Here is a 25,212-nt window from a genome sequence, read left to right as displayed (position 1 = left end):
TTCCCACTTCCATTCCGGAATGGGTATTGGTTGTAATAGACCCGCAGGATGTTGGTGTTCTACTTTAGTTTGTTGACATTCTAGACATCAAGCCAAGTATCCAGCCACATCTTTCTTCATTCCCGGCCAATAATATCCTTTTGGGAGTGCCGTGACCATCTTTTGATATCCAGGGTGTCCGGCATAATGACTCCTATGATACTCATCCAATATTAGATTTTTGATGTTGTTTTGATTGGGTACGTACAATCTACCTTTATAATACAACTTCCCAGTAGCATCTAAAGTATAATCCGGCTGTTTTTCCTTGTTGTTCGACAGCTGTACTTGCTATTTTATTAGCTGATAAACAGCATCTTGTTCGGCTGCCTTCTGGATCATCTCCCAAAAGGGGCTTCTCCCTTCACTGCAAGATACCTCATATAAGCATTGCAACTTCCGACTCAATGCATCAGCCACCCGATTCTCCTTCCCTTTCAAATGCTTGATCTCAAAATCAAAACTGCTCAAAAAATCCACCCACCAAGCTTGTCTCGCATTTAGAGTGGGCTGATTGAAATAATTGGTCAGACTATGATGTTCTGTCAATAACAGAAATTTCTTCCCCATAAGGTAATGTCGCCACATTTTCAGGGCGTGAATCACAACAGCGAGCTCTAGATTGTAAGCAAAATATTTCTGCTCATGCTCTTTTAACTTTCTTGATTCATACGCGATCACCTTTCCTTCTTGCATTAACACACCTCCTACCCCTTCCTTACTTGCGTTAGTACACACCACATACTCTTTACTGGGGTCGGCTATGCTTAGAATAGGTGCCGTGGTGAGTAGGTGTTTAAGTTGTTCGAAACTTCTTTGACATTCAGGAGTCCACCTGAAGGTTCTCCCTTTTTTCTGCAAGGATGTGATTGGATAAGCTACTCTTGAAAATCCCTCTACAAATCGTCGGTAATAACCTGCCAGCCCCATGAAAGATCGGATATCTGCCACATCTTTGGGTACTGGCCATTCCATAATGGTCCTTATCTTTTCAGGATCCACGACAATCCCATCTTTAGTGATGATGTGGCCTAAATACTGTATCTGCTCCTTAAAGAATTCACATTTACTGAACTTAGCATATAATTGGTGTTCTCGGAGGGTTTGCAACACTAACCTGAGGTGCTCCTGATGCTCCTCTTTAGTCCGGGAGTAAATCAATATATCGTCAATAAAGATCAGCACAAACTTATCTAAATACCGATGAAACACACTATTCATCAAACACATAAAGGTGGCGGGAGCGTTAGTCAACCCGAAGGGTAACACCACAAACTCGTAGTGGCCATACCGCGTTCTGAAAGTTGTTTTAGCTATGTCTTCTTCTTTAATCTGGATTTGGTGATACCCTGACCGCAAATCAATCTTTGAGAAAACTGTTGCTCCCTTCACCTGATCGAACAGCTCATCGATTCGGGGCAGAGGGTACTTGTTCTTGACTGTCAATTTGTTCAACTGGCGATAGTCCATACACATGCGGAGAGTTCTGTCCTTTTTCTTCACAAACAATACCGGGGCTCCCAAGGGGACACACTGGGGCGAATGTATTTTTTTCCAGCAGCTCCTGTAATTTCATCTTCAGCTCTGTTAATTCTGGTACACTCATTTTGTAGGGTGCCCGAGAAATTGGGGTTGCCCCCGGCACTAGTTCTATTGTAAAATCTATGTCCCTTTTAGGTGGCAATCTTGATATCTCTTCTAGAAATACATCAAAAAATTCCTGGATCACAGGAATATTCTCCAATGTAGTTGTTTTGTCTTTCGAGTTGGCGTACCCCACTTGGATGGCATAGATTTGACACCCTTTCCTGATGCATTTTGCTAGCTGCACTGGCCGCTTAATCCCTTACACCTCTTGCTTTATTCCCAACTCATCCTTATAACTGATAGTCTTCGTCTTACAATTAATTATGGACTAGTGTTATTCCAGCCAATCCATACCAATCAATATATCGTAAGAGCCAAAGGGAAGAACATTTAAATCCGCTGTCACGGACTGTCCTGCTATTTTTATTGGGTAGTTTTTGATCTTAGACATTACCTACCTTTTTGCCCCTGTGGCCAGGGGGTCTTAACCTTAACAGGCTGCAGCTTACAATGTTCCACAACTCTAGGACTAATGTAACTTAATGTTGCATAGGATCTATTAAAATAGTTACATCAAGGTCTAAGAGTTTACCTTCAAATTCCACCATGGTCGGCTGGTACTCTGCCTGGCGATCTTCCAGAGCAGCATTAATCTTTGGCAGAGTTCGTCCTACCTCGCCAACTGTAGAGGCTTCATATACCTGGGAAACCTGTTCAGCTCCTTTTCGCTGGGGACATCTTTTCACATAATGAGGCCCACCACAGCCCCAACATTACACTAGGGGTCTTGTTGTCCCTTCATTGTCTATTTTCCCGGTTCGATCATTGGTTCTAGACTCACTGGGGGGCTGTAGTCGGAGTGGATTTTTCTGTGAGTTTCTGCTGATTTGCCCCTTGGCGAATCCTTTGCTACCTCCACCGCGATTACCTTTAGTGCTCCCAGCAAATTTGCTGCCTTTCTTATCGGCCCACTTCTTACTCTGGGCATCTCCTTTCTGCTTGCTTTGCTGATAGCAAATTCGGGCCTTGCGAATAGCCGCGTCCATCATCTTTGGGTTGTCAAATTTAATCCTTTCCCTCATACTCGACGATAAGATGCTAACAAACCTCTGTACTTTAGCTTTTTCTTCCCATATATAGGGCACATAACGAAGTAGCGAGGTAAAGAGAGTAATACATTCATCCATAGTCTGCTGCCCCAAACATAGCTCATGGAATTCTCTTGCCTTCTCATCGTAGAAGCGCTCGGTCAGTACCTTTCGTTAAAATATCTTTGAAAATTCTCCCAGGTGATATTCTGTTCGCTTACACCCTTTACCATTTTAACCTCCTCCCACCACAAGGTGGCCTTTCCCTATAATTGGAAAATGGCCAATCACGCCTTGAGGTTGTGGTCATATTCATACAACTGAAATATTTGTTCATATTAATCAACCAGGCCTCTGCTGCTTCCTCCTGTTCTCCGTCAAAGTGTGGCGGCTTGATTTTACGGAATTCCCCTTGTAGCTCTATTCGTTGACTTTTGGATGTCTGTTATTCAGAGGCATTATTCGAGCGTTCCTCCTCCCTTCCTTCTGATTCTTCGGGCTTTGTGTGGGGAATCCGTTCTACTGACATTCTTTGCTGTTCAGCACTAGGATTTGGTGGTTGCTAATTCTGCCTATCGGATAGGCTTTTTATGATCCTCTCCTGCTCCATAGTTAACCGCGCATTATCTTCTCGTAATCGGGCCATCTCATTTTTCAGTTCTTGTACTGTTTCCAAAATCGCCATATTGGTGTTGCGTGCTTCCTCACCCAGCTGAACCCATAACTCGGGATTGTTTCCAGATCTTGCCGCAGGCCCCTGACCTGCTCCAAACCTATGGGAGGCACTGTCTGTTCTTCTCATGTTGTCAGTTCTCTGTTGTTCCTGTACTTACCACAAAACAAGTAAGATCAGAAGGGTTATCACATTATCTATTGTTTATACACTCATTAGAAACGAGATAAGTTGTAAATACAGTGGGTTGATAGTTTTTTTTTTTTTTGGGTCTGGTTTTGCCCCTACCCTAGAGGCCACAGTTTTTGTTCCTAGGCTCTGACACCACTTGTAATGTCTCCCACACATATATAAAAAAAAAAATTATACATAATTAATTTTATAATTAAACATTTAAATAATTCCCCTGCTACGGACCCTAGGGACTGTTCAACCTACACACCACTGCTTGTTTGAACTGGTACTGATTAATTTTGGTTCTACATAAGCCTTGTGCATGAGCATTCCACGTGGCGTTTGGTGATGAACTGTTTCCGAACTTTTCTAATGCCATCACGTGACACCCTTATGTGTTTTTTTTAAGAGAATTAATTCCTGCCCGGCCTCGTGTTGTACGAGGCCTGCAGGCATGTCAAATCTCCTGCTTCGCATGGTAATTCTCGCTGCATCAACGGTGGGGAGATGCCTCAGTCAATCCGACGATGGCTAGATATTATGTTTTCGCAGCTTTCCAACCTATATTGTCGTTGTTCTTGGAAACTGGCTCATTTTGGTTAGTCGTTTTTCCCTCTCAGAGGGTTTGTTCTGTCTCTGCCCGTGCTCGGACCCATAAGCCGACTTGCAAACCCTGTCTAGCTACCGGCGGTTTGGTCCTCGACTTCTCAGGTATTAACGGACAAGTTATGTTTACCCTGCTTCTTTTGGTTTGCCTCTTTTGTTTCTACTCTACAATGTAAAACTCTGATTGTCATAAGGTCACGCATCTACAGGTATTTGGCTACGATGCAGCCTACAAACTTGAAACAGTGTTGTGCATGAACTAGTCGGGGTTTCTAGAAAGTAAGCTTCTGACAAAACGGAGCATATTATCCTTGTTTGATTGCCACTAAGGCAACAAAACTACTCTGGCTCTTATTTGAGTTAATTGTTCTATTTTCTTGTTTGTCATTGCTCCAGGCTAGATGCCTACCTATGTGCGGTGGCTAGCCTTGAATAGGGTTAGACCCCCATCTCTGCCATAACAGATTCCCAGGTATGGGAGTTTTTCTCCGGTTATGACTTCGCTGGCTGCTCCAGGAACCTTTGTGCTTCGAGGGTTCAGGGTTTTACCGTTTTTTTTAATATATTTATTACTTTAATGAGCAAAGGTTTGGAGTAATTCGCACTGTTTATCTCATGTAAATTATTCTTGCATTTTGGGACTAGCTACAGTTCTCTGTTCGCCTTTATGTATGATAATTTACAATTTGCATGCATAAGTGTTTGTTTTCGTTCTACGGAACTGCAATTATATGATGGATGTTTGTTCTACTGGACTACCATTTATAAGATAAGTGTTTGTTCTTCTGGATTGCAAATCTATAAGTCTGTCGTATTTTCTTCTAAAAGCAAATGGAATTAATGTTTTTAAATCTCGACAAGGGAATTCCACTCCGCGGCTTCCCTGTACAGAAGTTTTTCTTTCGATCTTTTATATCTATGAACTGCGGTTTTCCGCACAACTTGTCTCTAGTTTTCTTTGTGCTCTAGATAGGTAGTGAATAATTACACAGCTTGTATTGTTGAATATACCCTTTGCGGCTAGATGCATGTAACTTTGCCTTCCTTCCCTTTGTTGAGGTGATTCACCCTGCTCTTCCACGTGCCTGTATCTGTGTTCAGCATAATGTGGCGGGGTAGGGCAGAGAGTTTTGTAACCTCACTCAAACTTACGGCCCTTATCGCTTTTTGCTGAGATTCCTGTGGTAGCGGCCTCATGAACTAGCAAGAGAGTTTTTCCTACACTAAAAACCTAAGACTATCACAAAATTATTAATCACAGTCAAGTTCTTAACACCATTTGGGAGAAACTTGTGCGGCACATGCTCCATTGCGGGTTGCCTAGGCTTGCTTACCCTCAGTCGGTTGCTTAGGGTTTTCCTCGGCAACTGCTATTTTTTCCTTTTGTTTTTGCTGTCCGCCCAAGGGAAATTCCTCGTTGCCATGTACCCTAGTTCTGAATTACTAGTTATGTTACAGGTTAAATTCCTTTACAACAAAATAGTTATGTAGATGGAAATACTAATTATGTTACTAATTATGTTGCAGATTATATTTCTTTACAGCAAAACAGTTATGCTGCCTTAACCTTAACCACTTACAGCCATCATCACGTACCTACCAGCTTTTTCTTTATTTCAATTATGAGGGAAGTTTATTTACACGTTATGGTTAGACTTACATGATATGGACTGACCCTTATAAGGACTTTCCACCCCCATACCTAGGTAACAACAATATTCTTTTAACAGAAATATGAACTTCTCATCTGAGTACCCATTCCACTTTAATATAAAATTCTACAACATACAAGTACTTTAAATATTCCTTACTCTTTTAGAGTCAAGACAGAGCCACGTACCTGTGTTGTCTGCCATAGATGCCCTCTATTTTCCTGTTTCTTGATACAACCAACCTGCTTCTTTGCAGCTAGTCCTCCACCCGATCGTGAGATTGTCTTTCAAGACCAGTCTCCCCCCTAGCTTGCTCAAGACAACTGTCTTGTCTAGTTGTAGCGCTCTGTGCTCTTGCCATCTGATCCTCACCAGACATGGTAAGCTACCCATTTTCCCTCAGTGCCTATCCTCTACAGCATAGTGTTTTCTTTTTCCCCCTTCCCCCCTTTTCCTGGAACCCATTCCACAGTTAGGGAGGGGAAAAGTGGTTAGGGTTTTGCAACCGTTTCTTTATTATTTTTCTTTAGATATATTAACTCTTTAGAAGTTACATCTCATCCCTGTTACAGGAGAATTATTCCACAATTCCATTTCTGAAATAAAATAAATATCGATTAATTCATGCAACAAAAAAAATAATTATCATCCTTTCATTTATGTCTTTTTAACTGAGGTAAAAAAAATATTTACAATAGTATGGGGATATGACACATTTTAACAATACTTATAGTAACTAATATATGTGATTTTTTCTTTTATAAATAAATAAATCAAGAATTAAATACTATAATTTATAAACGGAGAGACTAGAGGGATGCAATCTTTGGAGATGCATTTTCTCTTAAGATTTGTATTATAAAAAGGGTTTGCACCTCAAGATATTTGATCCCTCTAAGCTCTTGCTAGATCCATGGTTAAGATAAATCTATACTCATTGTTGTTAGAGCATTTCAAGTATTATTATTTTACATTTTGATAATTTTATTAAACGTTAATTTTGAATGGAGAAAATATTTGTTGGAATTGCATGTTTAAGCTACTTTATTCCACGTATCTAAGGATTTTCAAAAGTTGATATATTTGTTGGAGGTGCATTTTTTTTTAAGTTTTACAATATCTTGCACTTCAAGAAATTGAATTTCTCTAAGTTCATGCTAAATACATAATTAAAATAAATTTATATGGGTTAAATTTTACTTATATGTTTTCTCATTTTTTTTATCTTTCACTATTTGTAGATCATTTTAAATGAACACAAATAATTAATATTGAAAATAAATAAACAAAATAAAAAAATCATTTCATTTTTTAAAAATTAAAAAAATATATATTATTGAATTTTTGCAATAATAAATTTTATAGCGGCCAATTATTTTAACATATCGAATAGATGCCACTAAACTATGGCTGGGTACAGAAAATGTGATGGGATGCACGATGACTAATGCATGAAGGGACGAAAATTTTAGTGAAGGTTGGGTAGGGAAATCCATATCGCACCATTCTACATTTAATCCCTGACATGAGACGGCAACCGCAGAAACATCAGGAATGTCATGAGCGTTACGGCGCGACTATGCTGCTGATTTGTTTTCTTTGAGATTAAGAGAAGTTGCGATGGGATGTGTGATGACTTATGCGAAAAATGGAGGAAGATTTTAGTGAATTCCACGGGACAAATTCCGGATATTCGGAAAGAAGACCAGTCCTGTTTGAATGCCTGACCTGGGACGGCATCAAAAGTCCTGAGTGCGGCGGCGCGAGTTGCGATCCTGTTGGTCGTTGCCACCGCCCAGACGGAATTTGACAGGCCAAATTGAGTATCACGGGGTGACATGCCCATAAAATACGATTACAAATTTGTTACGGAGTCGATAACTTTTGTTTAGATCATTAAAATGTGTCAAATTCGATGGGCTGTTTAGCTTTCAAATTCCAACTCTTCGCTGTTCTTCGTCACCAAATGGACCTGCAATCTCGGTGTCTGCCATACACGTTACATGGCTTATATTCTACGCCATGGCTCGCTATTCTTTCCACAAAGAAAGATAAGGATAAACGACTTTTAACACATGGTTCGTGCTCCTGGACAGCTCGGGAAGCCTATATATACACAACCTCTCAACATCCTCACCTCGCCTCAAGTATTCTGTCTCTGCATTAAAATTTTTCATTGAATTGGATCGAGTCGTCTTTAAGTTGCTGCCTGGCCATTACAATGGTGGGGAGAAATAGTTTATCAGGTTCCATTTGGATCGTAGTGACAGTAACATTATTGGCCATCAATGTTTATCTGCTGCAAGGTAAGCTGATAGATGCTGCTTTCTCTAACCACTCAAACCCTAGAAGAAGATTAATTATTTGTGCTGATGGTGGCAAAAATGCATTGTTCATTATATCATGTGCAAAGGATAGACTATTCTAGTATAAATTCTCAACTATTTAGGTAGTATGAATATCTTGATTAATAGCATGAATAACTTATTGTTTACCATTTAGGTAGTATGAATAACTTATTTAGTAGCATGAATAACTTATTGTTTACTATTGAGGTAGTATGAATAACTTATTGTTTACTGAATATTTTGGTATCTGATGGATGTAAAGGATTGATTATGTTAATCCATGTTTCTAATTTTTATGTAGATGGTAAAGTTTGGGAATTCTTTGATATTGGATTGATAAATAACCATTAAATTCGTTCACTCTTAATCATTAAGTCAACTCCCCGTAGTATCATATTTCATAATAAGAATGCCCTAATTGTATTTACAAACTTACTTCTATGCAATATGAAAGAGAATTGAAAGCGATACTGTTGAGATTGACTGAATGATCTTAAAGATTCTTATATGAGTGGTGCGCTCTTAGAACTCGCGCTTGAATTGGCTTTCTATAGTTTTCACAGCAATTCAATTTCTTTGTTCGGAACTTCAACCAAAAGCTATCACACCAATATAATACCATGTAAATCCTTAAATTTTCACGTTTACACATAAGGCCGACACATTTTCTTGCTACCAGATAGCCGAATTTTATTTTTTGAGATGGTATATACTGCACTGGTAATGAATATAACTATTTCTCTAGTAAAAAAAATTCTTAAAATATACCCAAAAATGCTGGTACAAGTTTCCAAATATTTCTAAATATTCTCTATGCTCTTTTAGATATTTCGATCTTCTATTTATAAACCAATGAGTTTTAAATCGTTGAAAATATCATCAATTAATCCATTTGTGGAATTTAGATGGAGCATTCTTAATCATGCAAAAAAGGCTTGACTTGATATTGGTATTGCCGATCATTGAAAATATCATCAATCCATTTGTGGAATTTAGATGGAGCATTCTTAAGCATGCAAGAAAGGCATGACTTGATATTGGTATTGGCAATGGCCATGAGAATTACACAATTAGTTTTTCTATTCTTACTTGTCAAAATTTAGTTTGTTTCTCTATTCCTCCTTTGTTTTTTAATCAAATTTGCTAAACACAATACTTTCTTTGTTTTTTTTGTTTTTTTGAATAAATAATTCTTTGTTAGGTATTAACCCAATTTCAATCACTCCATTTAGATTTGAAACGAAAAGTTATGACCAAAACATTGGACATTTAAAGGCAATAATGTTTTATATAATTTTTTGAAATTTATGATTAGCCTTAGTCATGCACTTAGATTTTTCTCAATTAACTTGTTCTTTTCAGATCTTGTATTTTCTTTTTAGATCTTGTATTTCTTCTCTGCAATAAGCCTATTCTTTTAAAGACATTGGAATAGTAGCTACTTTATGTGATACTCCTTTAAAATCTAATATATAAAAAGTCTACAAAATATTACTCTCATCTTGTATTTCTTCTATGCAATAAGCCTATTATTTTACAGATATTGGAATAGTATTTACTATATGTGGGACTAATTTAAAATCTTATATATAGAAAATCCACCAAATATTATTCTCTTAACCAAAAAACATTAGGGAATTTACCTATACATTTCTTTTAGTTTCTACATGATTGGATCTAGCACCTACTTTGCATGTAGATCTACATTTCCACCTTTCTTACTTTCATGATTTTGTCAACTAACTTCTCCAATTATCAATATAGCTAGTGATATTTGGAATTTTTAATTTGGTATGTACTCTTAGTAGGTAATTTAGTAAAAATGTCTACAACAATATTCTTCTTTGAGTAAATGAAATATGCTTGTGCATAAAATAATGGCCAAGAAGAATGTTTGGACTAATGTTCATTAACCTATATGGATAAATATTTAGTGAATTTATTAATATAAATTATTTGTCCATTAATAACCCATTAATAACTCTTACCCTTTTTTTGCCGGTTCTTAATAGTAGCATGGGATCGCTCCAACCTTAGCACAAAAAATCATATCCCTTATGTCTATCTAAGCATCCAACTTGTACACTTTGTATCCTTTGGGTCTAACTTCTATGTGAATAATTACTCGATTTATGATGCCCTTTTATTTCTTTGCATAGGGGAGCATATTGAATCATGCCTTAGCTTGGCTCCTCAAGATCCTTATGAGATTTAACTTTTGCTTTGGCAAGAGTTTGTGCTAATTCTTCATCTGAGGATGCATATTCCTCTGACTATAGAATTTGTAATATTTTGTATGAATTTGATAGAAATTGCAACTAATCAATATTTTGATCTGCCAAACAAAAAAAAAATTCTACTCTACTAATCTGCAAAAAAGAAATCACAATTAAGCAAAACCACAAGTACACATTGATTTCTAGGGGAATCCAACTGGGAAAAATCCCTCAAGTCTCTTTGCATTCATCAATTCTGCAAAAGAATAATTGTTATCTCTATTGAATGAGAGCTTCTAACCAACACTTAGCCAATTGTATGCTCCTCCAACCTCTTATTTCCTTGTACAAATATGAGAAAATTTGAGCTCCTAAAAAATAGGGAAGTTCCTATTTTCTTGCGCAATTCCTAAAGAATTGATCTCCTCACTACATGCAACAAATGTACACTCAACTAGTATACAACTCATGTTACACCACCCTTGTCTCCTCCACCTCAGCTGAGCAATTCAAATTCCATATATGCAAGAGCTATTTTCGGTTAATGGATCATTTCATTGACATATCTCTAAGTTAGATTGTTCTCCCACTTCTCAACTGACCTTCAACTGACTCCATCAATAGTTAGAGGTCATTTAACTGAATACAATTGAAAATAAGTGAACTAAATTGCTAAAATTTAGGAAACAACATATGCATTATTAAACTCCATGCCCCAATTTCAAATTTATTGAGCTAACTAAGTGACAAGAGCTATGTCACACTAGTTAACTACCTCCAAGTTGTCCTGTTGATGCATAAATTTGATTTACTCAATTTGACTAAGGCTAAAGTCAAATCGAGCCTTTCTTGCTACATTTTTTAACACTCCCTCTTAGCAATAAAGGGATTTTTCACCACCCCTATCCTGCACTTGTGGAGTTCAAATTTACCTCTTGATAATGCCTTTGTCAAGATGTCAGTGTCTTGCTCCTCAGTTCGAATGTATTGTACCAAAATAATTATCCTTTGCACACAGTGCCACAAATAATGATACCAAATATCAATGTGCTTGGACTTGTGATGAAATACTAAATTCTCAGAGAGCTTACTACAACTCTGATTGTCACAATATATCACTATCAGATCCATATCATGACTGAAAAGACCCAAACTTATTTTCCTCATCCACATGGCCTCACATGCTGCTTGACTCAAAACCATGTATTCAACCTCTATTGAGTTGCATGCCATAGACCTCTATTGAGCTGCATGCCATAGACCTCTGCTTCCTGCTGTACCAGGAAATAGTTGCGAACTCAACACTGAAGATAACACCTGAAGTAATTTTCCTGTCTAATGGACTCCCTACCCAATTTGCATTGGTGAAGCCTTGGAGCTTCACTCCCTCTAGCCTTCTGTACCATAATCCATACTTAGCAGTGTCTCTGAGGTACCATAACATATGCTTTGCTACCTTCCAATACAACTTAGTAGGCCTCACCATAGGTTGACTAAGCTAGTTTACTGCATAACATATGTCGGATCTCTCTCTCACAAAATACATCAAAGACCTGACAAGATGCTTATCAATGGTAGCATCAATCTCTTCATCTGAAGTGCCATTCTCCTTCCTCCAATTTGTAGCTAGAGGTTTGTCCATAGGCTTACAACTCTCCATGTGAAATATCTGAAGTATTTCTTAGGCATACTTCCCCTTAGGCATAAACAATTCACCATCACCTTGCCATACTCCCAGACCAAGGAAGTAATGCATTAAGCCCATGTATTTCATCTTATTTCCCTTGCAAGATCCTATTTTCAAGAGCAGATCAACTACTCATCACCCATCAATATCAAATCATCAACATACAAAACAAGATTAAGGAACTTATAATCTACGACAATGTGATAGAGGTTCGCATCTGCTTCACTTTTGGTGAAGCCCAATCCATTGAGATAATTATTGATCTGAGTGTACCATGCTTGGGGCACCTGTTTGAGACCATACAATGCTCTCTTGAGTTTGCACACACGTGACTCCCAATCATATGTCTGAAATCCTTTTGGTTACTATATGTAAGTTTCCTCCTCAACATCGTCGTTGAGAAATGCAATCTTCACATCGATCTAGTGGATTTTCCACCCCATCTGTTAGCTAATGAAAAAATTGATCTGATGGAGGAATACCTTGCCACAGGGGAAAATGTTTCCTCATATTCAACTCCCTCTACCTGAGAAAATCCTTTGGCCACAAATCTGGCCTTGTACTTCTCGATGCTCCCATCAACTACATGCTTCACTTTGTAGATCCATCTAGAACCAACCACTGATTTCCCTTTTGGTCTTGGCACCACCTCCCATACACTGTTCTTCATGATGGATTCATATTCTTCCACCATGGCATCAACCCAAATAGGTTGAGAAATTGCTTCCTCAAATGAAGAGGGCTCTATCTCAATGAGCTCTGCCATGAGATCCATGTAACCAGTGTACCTCTCAGGTGACCTCCTTTGCCTGCTTTGTGATGTAGTAGTTGCCACAAGCTCCTATGCATCCTACATCAATCTATTAGCTTCTTAGGGTTCCCTTTCTCCCTTCTCTAGATGTTTCTAGTTGAGTGGGTGTCTCCACTCAACCTCCTCTCTGCTCCTCCATTTGTGTATGTGCTACAACTTCCTGAAGCTCATCTTGAGGCTCCTTCTTTAGAGATAGAAGCTTATTCTCTGGTGGGATACTCAACTCTCATTCCAGATAGAATCTCACAGCCTTCTACTCATCAAACTTGACATCTCTCCTCACAACTGTCATCCTTAGTGAAGAAAAATACACCTTGTAATTGTGTGGAGTTTCGATGTATCCTACAAAAACTCTCGACTCTGTTGTAGGCTTAAGTTTCCTCCTCAAATCATTGGAGACATAAAAATAAAATGAAGCTCCAAATATTTTGAAATGAGACAGATCAAAATTTCTCCCAGAGAAAGATTCCTTTAGTGTGATCATACCATGTATTCTATGAGTACTCTAGTTCCGAAAATAGACTACAATGTTGCATGCTTCCACCCATAGATGTAATGGCAACCCCTAATCATAGACATAGCTCTTGTTTCTCCCACTATGATCCTGTTCTTCCTTTCATCTACTCCATTCTGCTATGGTTATGGGATACTATAAATTCTCTTCGAATATCGTCTTTGGCACAAAAATACTTGAAGGCATTTGAAGCACATTTACCTCCATTGTTGCTCTTGAGAGCCTTCACCTTCTTCCCAGTCTCCTTCTCAACCAATGCTTTGAATTCAACAAATTTGGAGAGAAATTCATCCTTCTTTCACATGAAGAAGATCCAACATTTTCTAAAGAAATCATAATTAAAAATAACATAGTACTTATGTTTTTGCTATGGAGGTTGTAGAAAAGGGTCCATAAACATCATAGTGGAATCACTCCAATATTGCATCAAATCTGCTATCTCGTGCATGGAAAGTGGATTTGAAATATTTCCCCTATGTTCAACCCTTGCAAGCATCCTGTTGGTCAAGGGATCCTTTAGGGAGACTGGTGGTAATTTGTTGCATGATTTTTAAGGCACCATGGTTTAGATGACCCAATATCCCGTCTCAGAGTTCTCCAACATCTCAACTCTGCACTTTTTTTGCATTGAAGGTCAATGCAACACAATCTCCCACATAAAGTCTGTATAGGTTCTTGAATCAAACTCCAATCTGCTTCACTTTCTCGGTAGTCGTGTGTCTCAAAAAGACTTTCCCTTTACTGAAAATATCATCTTAGCCTCTATCCTCTAATACTGCTACATACATTAGGTTCTTCTTCAGCCTAGGTATAAACATAACATCTTTGAGGTGAAGAAAGGAGGCTTTCTCCCTCTCAAAGGTGACAGTACCAATTCCTGTAGCACTGTACCTCCCATCATCCCCCAATTCGATATGCACCTGGAGATCCTTCTCCTCCACGCTTCTAGAAATTCCTTGCACCCTATCATATGGAATGAGGCACCAGAATCAAGGTACCACACACTCTCCATAGTAGTGTTGTCCATGCATGCTATCAGGGTGAAGTCTAATCCAAATTTTGAGGCTAGTGCTTCACCTCCTGCTCCTCTTGAAGGCTTCTTGTTAGACTTATTATGCAAACATTTTGTTTCATAGTGCCTGTACTAGTTGCAATGGAACCATTTTAGCTTGCTCAAGTCATTCTTGTTTCCATTATTTTGGTTGGATTCAGGTTTGCTTTAGGTCTTCTTTCCCTTGCCCTTTTTGCCCTTCCCAACCGAGGAAAAATTCTCTTCATCCCTAGCTCTCGATGATGTTCCATATTTGGTTTTTCTCTTGAACTCTTCTTGAACCAAATCATACCACAACATTTTCCAATTCAGTAATTTTTCCCTTCCATTCACAGAGTCTTGGTAGCGGTGCCAGGATTTTGGAAGGCCTAGAATAGTTAGGCTCACTAGGTTATCTTCAGCAACATTCACCCCAACCCCTCTAAGCTCATCTTAAACTTGTGTAAATCTGCAGAGATATTGTGGAATAATATAATATTTATGCATTCTTATATTTCAAAGTTTGTCTTTCAGGGCCAATTTTTTATGGTCACTGCTATATTCGAATAGCTCGGTCAGTGTCTTCCACATAGCATATGGTGTTTCTTTTCCATGGAGATTTGAGACCACATGGTCTCTCACACCTTTTAGAAGAATTCTACTAGACTTTACAACATCCTCCTTCTATTGGGATAATTTCTACGCTTCAGAATCTTGGGGTTTTGCAATGTAAGTTTCAAAATATTCTAACACAATCATCATCAAGCACTTCTCCCATTCGATCCTTCTAGGCTATGAAATTTGAGCTACTCTCTAGGGCATACTCCAATCTCATTCTGTTGAAAGACATTCTCCCGAATTTGAAGAAAAAACTATTGCAATGAAGCTTCAAATTCAGAATTCTTGAGGGACAAGTTCGAAATATTGGTTCTAATGTGATTTCAGGGCTCTGATACCATGTAGGAATTTGATAGAAATTGCAACTTCTCAATATTTCAAATTGAAAACAAGAGACACAATTCTACTCTACTAATCTGCGAAATAGAAATCACAATTTAGAACAGCATGCATAGACATGCAACAAACAAAACCACGAGTACACAATGATTTCTATGGGAACCCAACTGGAAAAGACCCCTCAAGCCTCTTTGCGTTAAGAAGTTGAATAGAGAAACTATTACAATTTCTTTCTCCAACTCTGGGCACAACCTGCAAAAGAATAACTAATCTCTCTACTGAATGAGAGCCTCTAGCAAACATTTAGCCAATTTTATACTCTTCTAGTATCTTGTTTATTTGCATAAATCTGAGAAAATTTGATCTCCTAAATAATAGGGAAGTGCATATTTCCTTGCACAATTCCCAAGGAATTGATCTCCTTACTGCATGCAACAACTATACACTCAATTAATATACAACTCATGTTACATTTCCCTTGTCTCCTCCACCTTAGTTGAGCAATTCGAATTGCATGGATGCATGAGCTATTTTTGGTTGATTGATCAAGTAACTAAAAAATCTTTGATGTAGACTGTTGTTCCACTGCTCAACTAACCTTCAACTAACTCCATCAATAGTTAGAGGCAAGTTATCTGAATACAACTGAAAATAACTGAACTAGATTGCTAAAATTTAGCAATCAACACATGTATGATTGAACTCCAAGCCCCTGACTTGAATTTTCTAAGCTAACTAAGTGACAAGAGCTATGTCACACTAGTTAACGACCTCCAAGTTGTCTTGCTAATGTAGAAATTCGATTGACTCAATTTTACTAAGGCTAAAACCAAATTGAGCCTTTCTGTAAACCTTCTTAATGTAGACCTCTTCTCTTTTATGTTTTTTTGCAATCAATTTATTCGGTGTTGTATTGCTTCCTTCTACTATTGTGTTAATTTCCATTTTGTAGCCTCTACCCTTTAGAGGAATATTTGGTTTATTTGGGAATGAAAGGGAAATTGTTAGGTCCCTATACTACTAGTGTAACCCCTTATTGTTATTAGTGCAACCCACTTATTGTATTATTATGCCCATATAGCCCCCATTTTGTTATTATTATGCCCCATAGAAGCCCACTATTATTATTATTGTGCCCCTACAATATTATTGTTATGTAGGCTCTGATTGTATTGGGACCCCTTAGACTCCTATATATAGAAAGGAGGTATTGTCATTTGTATCATCCAAGAATTGTTCGTTTGTGTAATGTAAAGGAGGTTCCCCCCTCAAAGAGGCTGCTTTTTAAGTCGTTGATCTATCTTTTCAATCTTTTAGTGAGGTGGTTTCATAACATTTGGTATCAGAGCTTGTGATTCTAGGGTTTCGTTGCTCCAAACAGGTCATCGTGGAATTTTCGCTATAAATTTTTCTATACGAAGTTTCAGAAGCTACTGCAAAAAACCATTTGAGCTAAAATATTTCTGAACCTCTTGTACGAATTTCAGATCTTGTATTGCTATATTTTCAGAGATATGATGTGAGCAAGTTATGGTTTTGTCAAGCTCCATAATTCCATCTCAAACATGTTATCGTGGAATTTTCGCTATATTTTGTCTTCTACAAAGGTTCAGACTCTTAAACTAAAACCAATTTGAGCCAGAATCTTGGTGAAGTTCAGAACTGAATTTTGGATCTTGTTTTGCTATAGTTTCAGAGATATAGTCCAAGAAATTTAGCGTTTTTACAGGCTCCCAAATTACATCCCAAACATGTGACCTTGGTAAAATCATCATAACTTTCTCTCTGAGTATCAGATTGAAATTTCATAAGGAGTTACAGAAAGAGGACAAAATTTAATTCTCTGTGTATGGTTTTCATGTTCGAAGGTCGAAACAGTGACATGTGGCACTTCGTAAAAGTTTGCTCTACTGAAAAATTATATATAATCAGGTGATCTTGGTATCTTGGGCATAAATCTTTGTTGGAGAATCTGATTTCGATCAGATTGGTGGCATTGGAAAGAGGATGTAGAGGGATACTGCAGTGCACAATTTCAGATCTTGGAGATCTAAAATTTCAGAGTTACAATAGATTCAAGGTCGATCTGCTAAGAAAAAGAAAACGAATGTCTCGAACCAAAAAAATAAAAAACACCTAGTAAGCAAAATTGGATCGATGATTTGAATAATGTGATCAAAGCTAAGATAAATAGTTGTATATGTGCCATGGAAGATAATATCGATGGTAGGGAAGTAGATTTGAAGAAATACATGGAAGATTGGAAGAAACACATGGAAGGTTTGAAGGAAGGTGGGACAAAGCTGCTACAAGAAAGGCCTCCTAATGACAAAAAGGTAGTAGAGGAAACTCATGATGAGAAAAAAATAAATGTTAATCATGATTTCATAGAATCTAACATTGGATTGAAGACCCACCATATTCCAAAGATCGATATGATGAAGTTTGATGGAAATGATCCCATAACATGGATGCTATAGATGGAGAAATATTTTGAACTGCATGATGTGCAACTGTTACAAAAGGTATGTATTGCATCTTTATATTTAGAACCGAATCAATTTTTATGGTTAAAAGGGCTTTGTTATCGTAAACCACTTATCACCTGGTAAATTTTCACGGAGAAAATGATAGCACATTATGAGGATACAAAGAGCAACACCTTCTTTATCCAATTGATAAAACTCAAACAAAAGGGTTCAATGGTAGAGCACATTGAGGACTTCCAAAAATTGAATATAAGGTTAAATGATATTCCAGATAAGCGGAGGATTGATGTCTTAATAGGGACTTTAAAGGATAACATTCAACATGAGGTTCACCTTTGGGAACATGATTCATTAGAGAAGGCATACAGATTGGCAAGAAAAATTGAAAGAAAAATTATGGAAAAAAGGAAGCCTACCACTCATAACTATAAAGATGGAAGTATTGTTGCTCCTAGCCTTTCAACATCTACAAGGTTGAGACCACAAAAATTGGAAGAAAAAAGAGAAAAAGGTTTTTGTTACAATTGTGATAGAAAATACACTAAAGGTCATAAGTGTGATGAGAAGAAATTAATTTACATAGATGGGGAAGAGGAGCAAGAAAAAGAAAACGAAACATAAAAATAAGAGGATATACACCAGGAACCAATCCCAGAGAGAGAAGAAATGAATCTAACCATATCTTATAATGCATTGACAGGAATTACCACTCCTAAAACTCTCAAGATAGAAGGGCATATCAAGAATAAAAAGGTAACAATGTTGATTGATTCAGGTAGTACCCATAATTTTATTCACTGTAAGACAGCCAAGGAATTGAATTGATTCCTATATCTAGCACCAAAGTGTCAAGTAATGGTTGCAAATGGAGGAACCATAAATTTCTCTAGAAAGTGCCACGATATCAAGTTATCCATGGGAGAATATGTCTTGAATAATCCGATGCTTTCCATTCGAATGGGTGGTGCGGATATTGTACTAGGAGTTCAATGACTACAATCTTTGGGTATGATAGCTTTTAATTTTCAAGATCTTCTCTTGAATTTTTTTTGGGAAGGAAATGAGGTTGAATTAAGGGGTATCATAGGGAAACCAAGAAAGATAATCATCTCTAACAACATGAAAAAGCTTCTAAAGAAAGAACAACGGGGAAAAATTACACAATTATGTTCACTAGAGGTACCCACATCAAAATCATCTATTTCTCCAGATCTCCAAAAAGTTTTGGACAATCATTCCAAGGTATTTGAGACTCCCAAAGGCCTCCCACCTATTCATGATAATGACCATGCTATTCATTTGATTCTAGGAGATGTTCCACCAAACATCAGGCCTTACAGATGTCTATATGCCCAAAAGAGTGAAATCGAACGTACTGTTGCAGAAATGCTAGAGGTTTGTATAATTCATCCTATTCAAAGTTCTTTGTCTACTCTAGTGGTATTGGTACACAAGAAGGATAGATCATGGCGCATGTGTCCAGATTATAGGGAGCTCAACAAGATTACTATTATACATAAATTTCCCATTCCTGTCATTGATGAATTACATGGAGCAATTTACTTCACCAAGTCGAATCTTCGTTCAGGATATCATCAAATCAGAATGAATATTGAAGACAATTCAAAAACAAAATTTAGAACTCATGAAGGTCATTATGAATTTTTGGTCATGCCTTTTGGTCTTACTAATGCACCTTCTACATTTCAAGGTTTGATAAATTCCATTTTCAAACCTTAGAAAATTTGTGTTAGTATTTTTTGATGATATACTAATGATGATGATGGTGGTGGTGGTGGTGGTGGTGGTGGTTAACGTCCACTGAGACCAAATTGGTCCATCGAACCTATAATTTTCTTAGTTTTTAATTATTTGGCTCCTCGTCTTTCTTGGCGAGATTGATGCTATAGCTTTCTTTTTTTTCTCTACAGTCTTCCAACTTCCTTTATCTTGCATCTCCTTCATCTTTTCTGGTTCTTGGGACATTGGTGTCTTAGCTTCACGATCTATCATGTTCGTCCTTTTGAAGATAGTCGGAGAAGAAGTTTGGTCTAGGAGATCTGCTTTGCTATTAAATGAATATTTATTTTGTGCCGTATTCAAAACTTGGGCGGGGCTTTCTCCCTGCTTGTCTTGAGAGTTGTTTCTTTCTTGCCCAATTTCTTGTGATTCAGAGTTTTCTCTAGAGTATTCTTCTTTGATGACAGTGTAGTTTTCTTTTTGTGCTTCTTCCCACCATGTAGATCTATGGTGGTTTTTTCTAGCAGAATTTTTCTGGGAGGCTTTTGGGAAATTTTTGACTAGATAACCTGTCTCAAAGCAGGATCGACATCTGAAGAGGACACTTTCATAATCGATTTTCTGGTTCCACACATAGTCTTTACTTGTTAGGTTTAATTCAGCTGGGAATCCGGTGTTGAATTTCATTTCCACACAGATGCGTGCATAGGTGGTTCTTGCATATTCCTCTGTTTCTGGGCACTTGCAGTAAAATTTCCCAATTGCATTTCCAATGGCGTTTAGCGAGGAGAGATTCTAGAGATGCAAGGGTAGGCTTGGAAATCTCACCCAAACTGGTGCTGAGGTTATGAATGCTATTGAGGAATCAAATGATGGGTTCCATGGCTTCATGAATAGGCCTGAGTTTTCCCAAAACCAAGGGTTGAAATCTAGAATACATTGTCTGCTTTCAGGATTTTCAAAATATACTATAAAGAAACCCCTAACACAGGGGTAGATATTAATTTCATCAGAAATGACAGGCTTCCATACCTCTGAGATCCAATTATGGAGAGTTGTCAGTCACGGCCAAAAACCATTGAACTGGCAGATTAGGGCACTTTTAGAAAACTTCAAAGCCTCATCGAGTGAGGCCTGGACCACCTGGACAGTGGGAGCTAGGGCTTCACTGACGATACGGGTAGGAGCTTGCCCTCCAGAAGTGGATGGGACTGAGCCAACAGCTATTTTCGCGAAGTTGGGAGCCATATTTGCCCGTAGAACCTAGTCGCAGAGAAATAAGGCAGAAGATTAGATCTAGATCTAGCTGTAGAAGATTGAACAGGTGGTTTGTCTATGAAATTGGTTGTTTCCTTTGATAACCCCATAGTGTGAGACAATGGAGAGTGCTGAAGCACAACATGGGAGCCGAGACCCAGCCACAGAAAAATAAGGCAGAAGATTAGATCTAGATCTGGCCGCAGAAGATTAGATCTAGAACCTAGCAGCAGAGAAATAAGGCAGAAGATTATATCTAGATCTAGATCTAGCCGCAGAAGATTAGATCTAGAACCCATCCATAGAGTCTCAATAAGCCTTTTAATATGCAAATAACCCTAGTAGGAAAAATCCTGCTTTTAGTACTGAGAAATCGCTGCATTCAAAGACCTCTGAATATTTTCCTGTCCGTCTTGCTTAAACCACGACACCTCTTGCCTGAGCTTAGTGGCCCTCACAGAAGTTCATCATAGAAGAGGCATAGATCAACTAATAGCCTGGGACATAGGAACTAAAAGCAAATTTGAAGGTTTAGGCAAAGGAAATGATGTTAGATCTGAATGTAGTTGATACTGTAGAGGTCAATGGTTCGAGTCCCAAGCCAGGTTCTGTTTGCAGTGATGATGCGATGAGATCTGATATTATTAGCAGCAACAAGAAGCTCACGTCCAACCAGGATGAGTCTATCACGTCGAATTCTTTTGTGGTTAATACAGTGGCTGTAGAAAATGGTTGCCCAGATTTTTAAGCCTCCTCGATGTGTTCCAACATGAATTCTCATATTCTGAAAGCTGCAAAATTTCTGGGATCTCTGGGCTCCGACATCGACCGAGCAACTCACCCGCCTGACAATCTGATATTCCTTTCCAATGAGAACTTGGTTGGAAATGATTGTGTTACCCGGCAGTTTTTCCTGGTCGAAGTCCCAGAAAATCCTCTATTGATACCCTAACCAGATCTCGCTAGATGGATGTAACTGCCCGACCCTACCGAGCATCATAAGACTAATCTACATCAAGTCTTGGAAGGATCATGTTAAACATGTTGACATGGTGCTTAAACTATTGGAGGAGAAACAATTATATGCAAAAAGCTCCAATTGTTTCTTTGGAGTACAAGAGGTGGAATATTTGGGTATTCAATTATCTTCTAGCTCATCTTATCATCCTGAATCTGATGGGAAAACTGCGATAATGAACAAATGTTTGGAAGGATATATTCATTGCTTTATCTAATAAACAGACACAATGGGTCAAGTTGTTTCCTCTAGCTGAATGGTTGTATAACACTTCCTTCAATACTGCAACAAAAATGACCCCATTTATGGCACTTTATGGATATCATCCACCATCCATCCATCATATTTAAAAGAAAATTCTAAGGTTCAAGCAGTGGAGGATCAAATCGAGCATCAACAAGAAGTTCCCAAACTCTTAACGGATATCCTCACTTTTGCATAGAATAGAATGAAACAATAGGCAGATCAACATCGCAACAAAAATAAGTTTTTAAGTAGGTGACTGGGTATTTCTACGACTACAACCATACAAACAAATGTCCCTCAAACAAGATAAGAAGGATAATAAATTATCACCAAAGCATTATGGTCCGTACAAGGTGTTACAAAACATTGGTACTATGGCATACAAATTGGAGCTTCCTGCATCTTCTTGAGTGCACCCAGTTTTCCATGTTTCATGATTAAAGAAGGTTATAGGTGAGAAGGTCCCAGTTCAAAAAATATGGCGAGAACTTGATGAGGAAGGAAAAATCATATTGGAACCTGAAGCAGTCACAAAAACAAGAAATCGACAGCTATGAAATTGATCAATTTCAGAATATTTCATCAACTAGAAGAACTTAACCACTAAAGATTCCACATGGAGGATGAGAATTTTATATAAAAGCATCCAAAACTACTCAAGTGTTGAGGAAAACACTTTTTGAAGGAGAGGGGAATGTTAGGTCCCTATACTACTAGTGTAACCCCTTATTGTTATTAGTGTAACCCCCTTATTGTATTATTGTGGCCATATAGCCGCCATGTTGTTATTATTATGCCCCATAGAAGCCCACTATTGTTATTGTTGTGTCCCTACAATATTATTGTTATGTAGGCTCTATTTGTATTGGGACCCCTTAGAATCCTATATATAGAAATGAGGTCTTGTCATTTGTATCATCCAAGAATTGTTCATTTGTGTAATGTAAAGGAGGTTGCCCCCTCGAAGAGGCTGATTTTTAAGTTGTTGATCTATCTTTTCTATCTTTTTGTGAGTTGGTTTTATAACAATGACTAGAAGAAGAAAGAATAGTCTATGCAGGGGGAAGTAATAGTGATAGGGAAACAACACAAGAGATAAACCATGGTTTGATAAGGGCACTAGGAATAAATATGGTCAATCTCAGTAGAAATAGATCTTTGTTTATGTATATTCCAAACAAGTGTCTTGGATAATTTTCAGAAAAGTTTAGAAATTTTAGTGGAATAAATATCTATATCAGAATCTTAAGTGGAATTTGCAAGAGACTATTGCTCATTAGAACAACCAAAATCAAAATAATAAGAAAAATATACAACTTCTAAGTCAAAATTAGAAGAAGGGTTAAAGTATCATGGATCAATGTATGATGAAAATAATTCTAATATATTGATACCTTTCTTTGATTTTTTAGGACACTTATCATCCCAATGAAACTCTTTTCATGAAATGTTTGCAAAACTTGGAGAACCATTTTTTATTTCCTTTCCTTGAAGAGTATGAGAAATGACTAGAACCAAATTATTTCTTTGAATTTGGATTAAAAAATCAATGATCCTAAGTTTCTATGAATTGGTTATAGAGAAAATGGTTGATTATCTTTTAATGATTCTTAATTTGTTTAGATGTAGTGAATTTTGTGCTTGTGTCCAACAAATTTTTCTCTTTTTCTTGATATAGACATGTAAGAGAGTAATCCTGAACATTTTTTTCCTTTTCTCTTAAAGTATCTTCCCTACAAGTTCAAGGATAATCCCTGACCATTTAATTAGACCATTACTAATTATTAGAACTTGAGAACTACAAATCTTGATTAGCTCATTACCAGATAAAATCTTGATGTAAGATATCTAATCCCCCTTGGTGAATTTCAAGGGACGGGGTATATTAAGTTTTTACCATCATTCACACTTAATTGGGGGATTTTTTTTTACTTGATACTCCTTAGTCAATATAATGATTTGGTTTCCGCATTACATTTATCCCTCTCACTGCTACGTGAATATTTTACTTCGTCTCAAATGGTGATTACTCTTATTTCCTAAAAGGTAGGATTTCCTTCTGTCAAGGGATCTATTTCACACTAGGATCAACCTCCTCTAATGATACAAGACTTGTATATCACTCCAAAAGAGTTTTCTATCGTGATACATACCATGAATCAAATTTTGTATCACGTGTAAATGGGTATTCTATAGCGACATATACTATGTTTTGCATAAGAAGATCTTTCCTCAGTAACATACAATTGTGATTCTTCCATGCATTATTGGAAAAAACTCTTCTACACGAAACATGAATAAATACTCCTTGTATCACCAACAATTAAAGTTCTTCATCAAATAAATATTGATGCAAAAACAAGCAAAACTAGAAAGGGAAGTCTTCACATATTATAGTTTTAACCTTATTGTTGACAAATCTATATTTCTTACTCTCATTGAGCATGGGATTCGCCACAAACCCAAGGTAAGAAATGGTCACTCTATTATTATAAGGAATTTTTTCAAGTCCAAGAGCTTTGGAAAGCCCTGTTAGGCCATATTTGGTTTCAATATAAGAAGAACCCCCATAGTGAATGAACAAAAAAACCAAAAGAATTGAGGAGAAAAAGAAACATGGGCAGTCCAACATGGCCTTTGCATGTGAATTACTTCATCAAGTGAAGAGAAACATGTAGAAAGTTTATAATCCCTAATAGATTTGCTAATTTTCACATGCAAATCTTTAATGGGAGCTTCATTTATATATTTTATCTTAGGGTTCCCAACACTGTAAACAACCATATCAATACATCTCCATTGCAACGGTTATTTTATTCATTTGGAAGAGTTCCATAGTAACCCACATCATTTGTATTTTTATATGTTCTATCAACATGTTGTAGCGGCTACAACCACCCTCCAAACTTTTTCCTATGCTTCGATTTTGGAGCCTTCCTTCTTATTCATCGGAGCTCATCTTACACTAATCCAGGTATTCATCCTTCGACTGAGACTTATATTTTCATTTGTGCTTGTGCTTACTTTTTTCGCACTTAGCTTATTTTTCTAAGTCCCAAGTTGATCTCCCAACTTGGTCT

The sequence above is a fragment of the Pinus tabuliformis genome, chromosome J, assembly GCF_031772625.1.
Source record: "Pinus tabuliformis cultivar Carrire ecotype Pingquan chromosome J, CPIR1, whole genome shotgun sequence".
Taxonomy (NCBI): Eukaryota; Viridiplantae; Streptophyta; class Pinopsida; order Pinales; family Pinaceae; genus Pinus; species Pinus tabuliformis.
Note: the sequence above shows the minus strand (reverse complement) of the source record.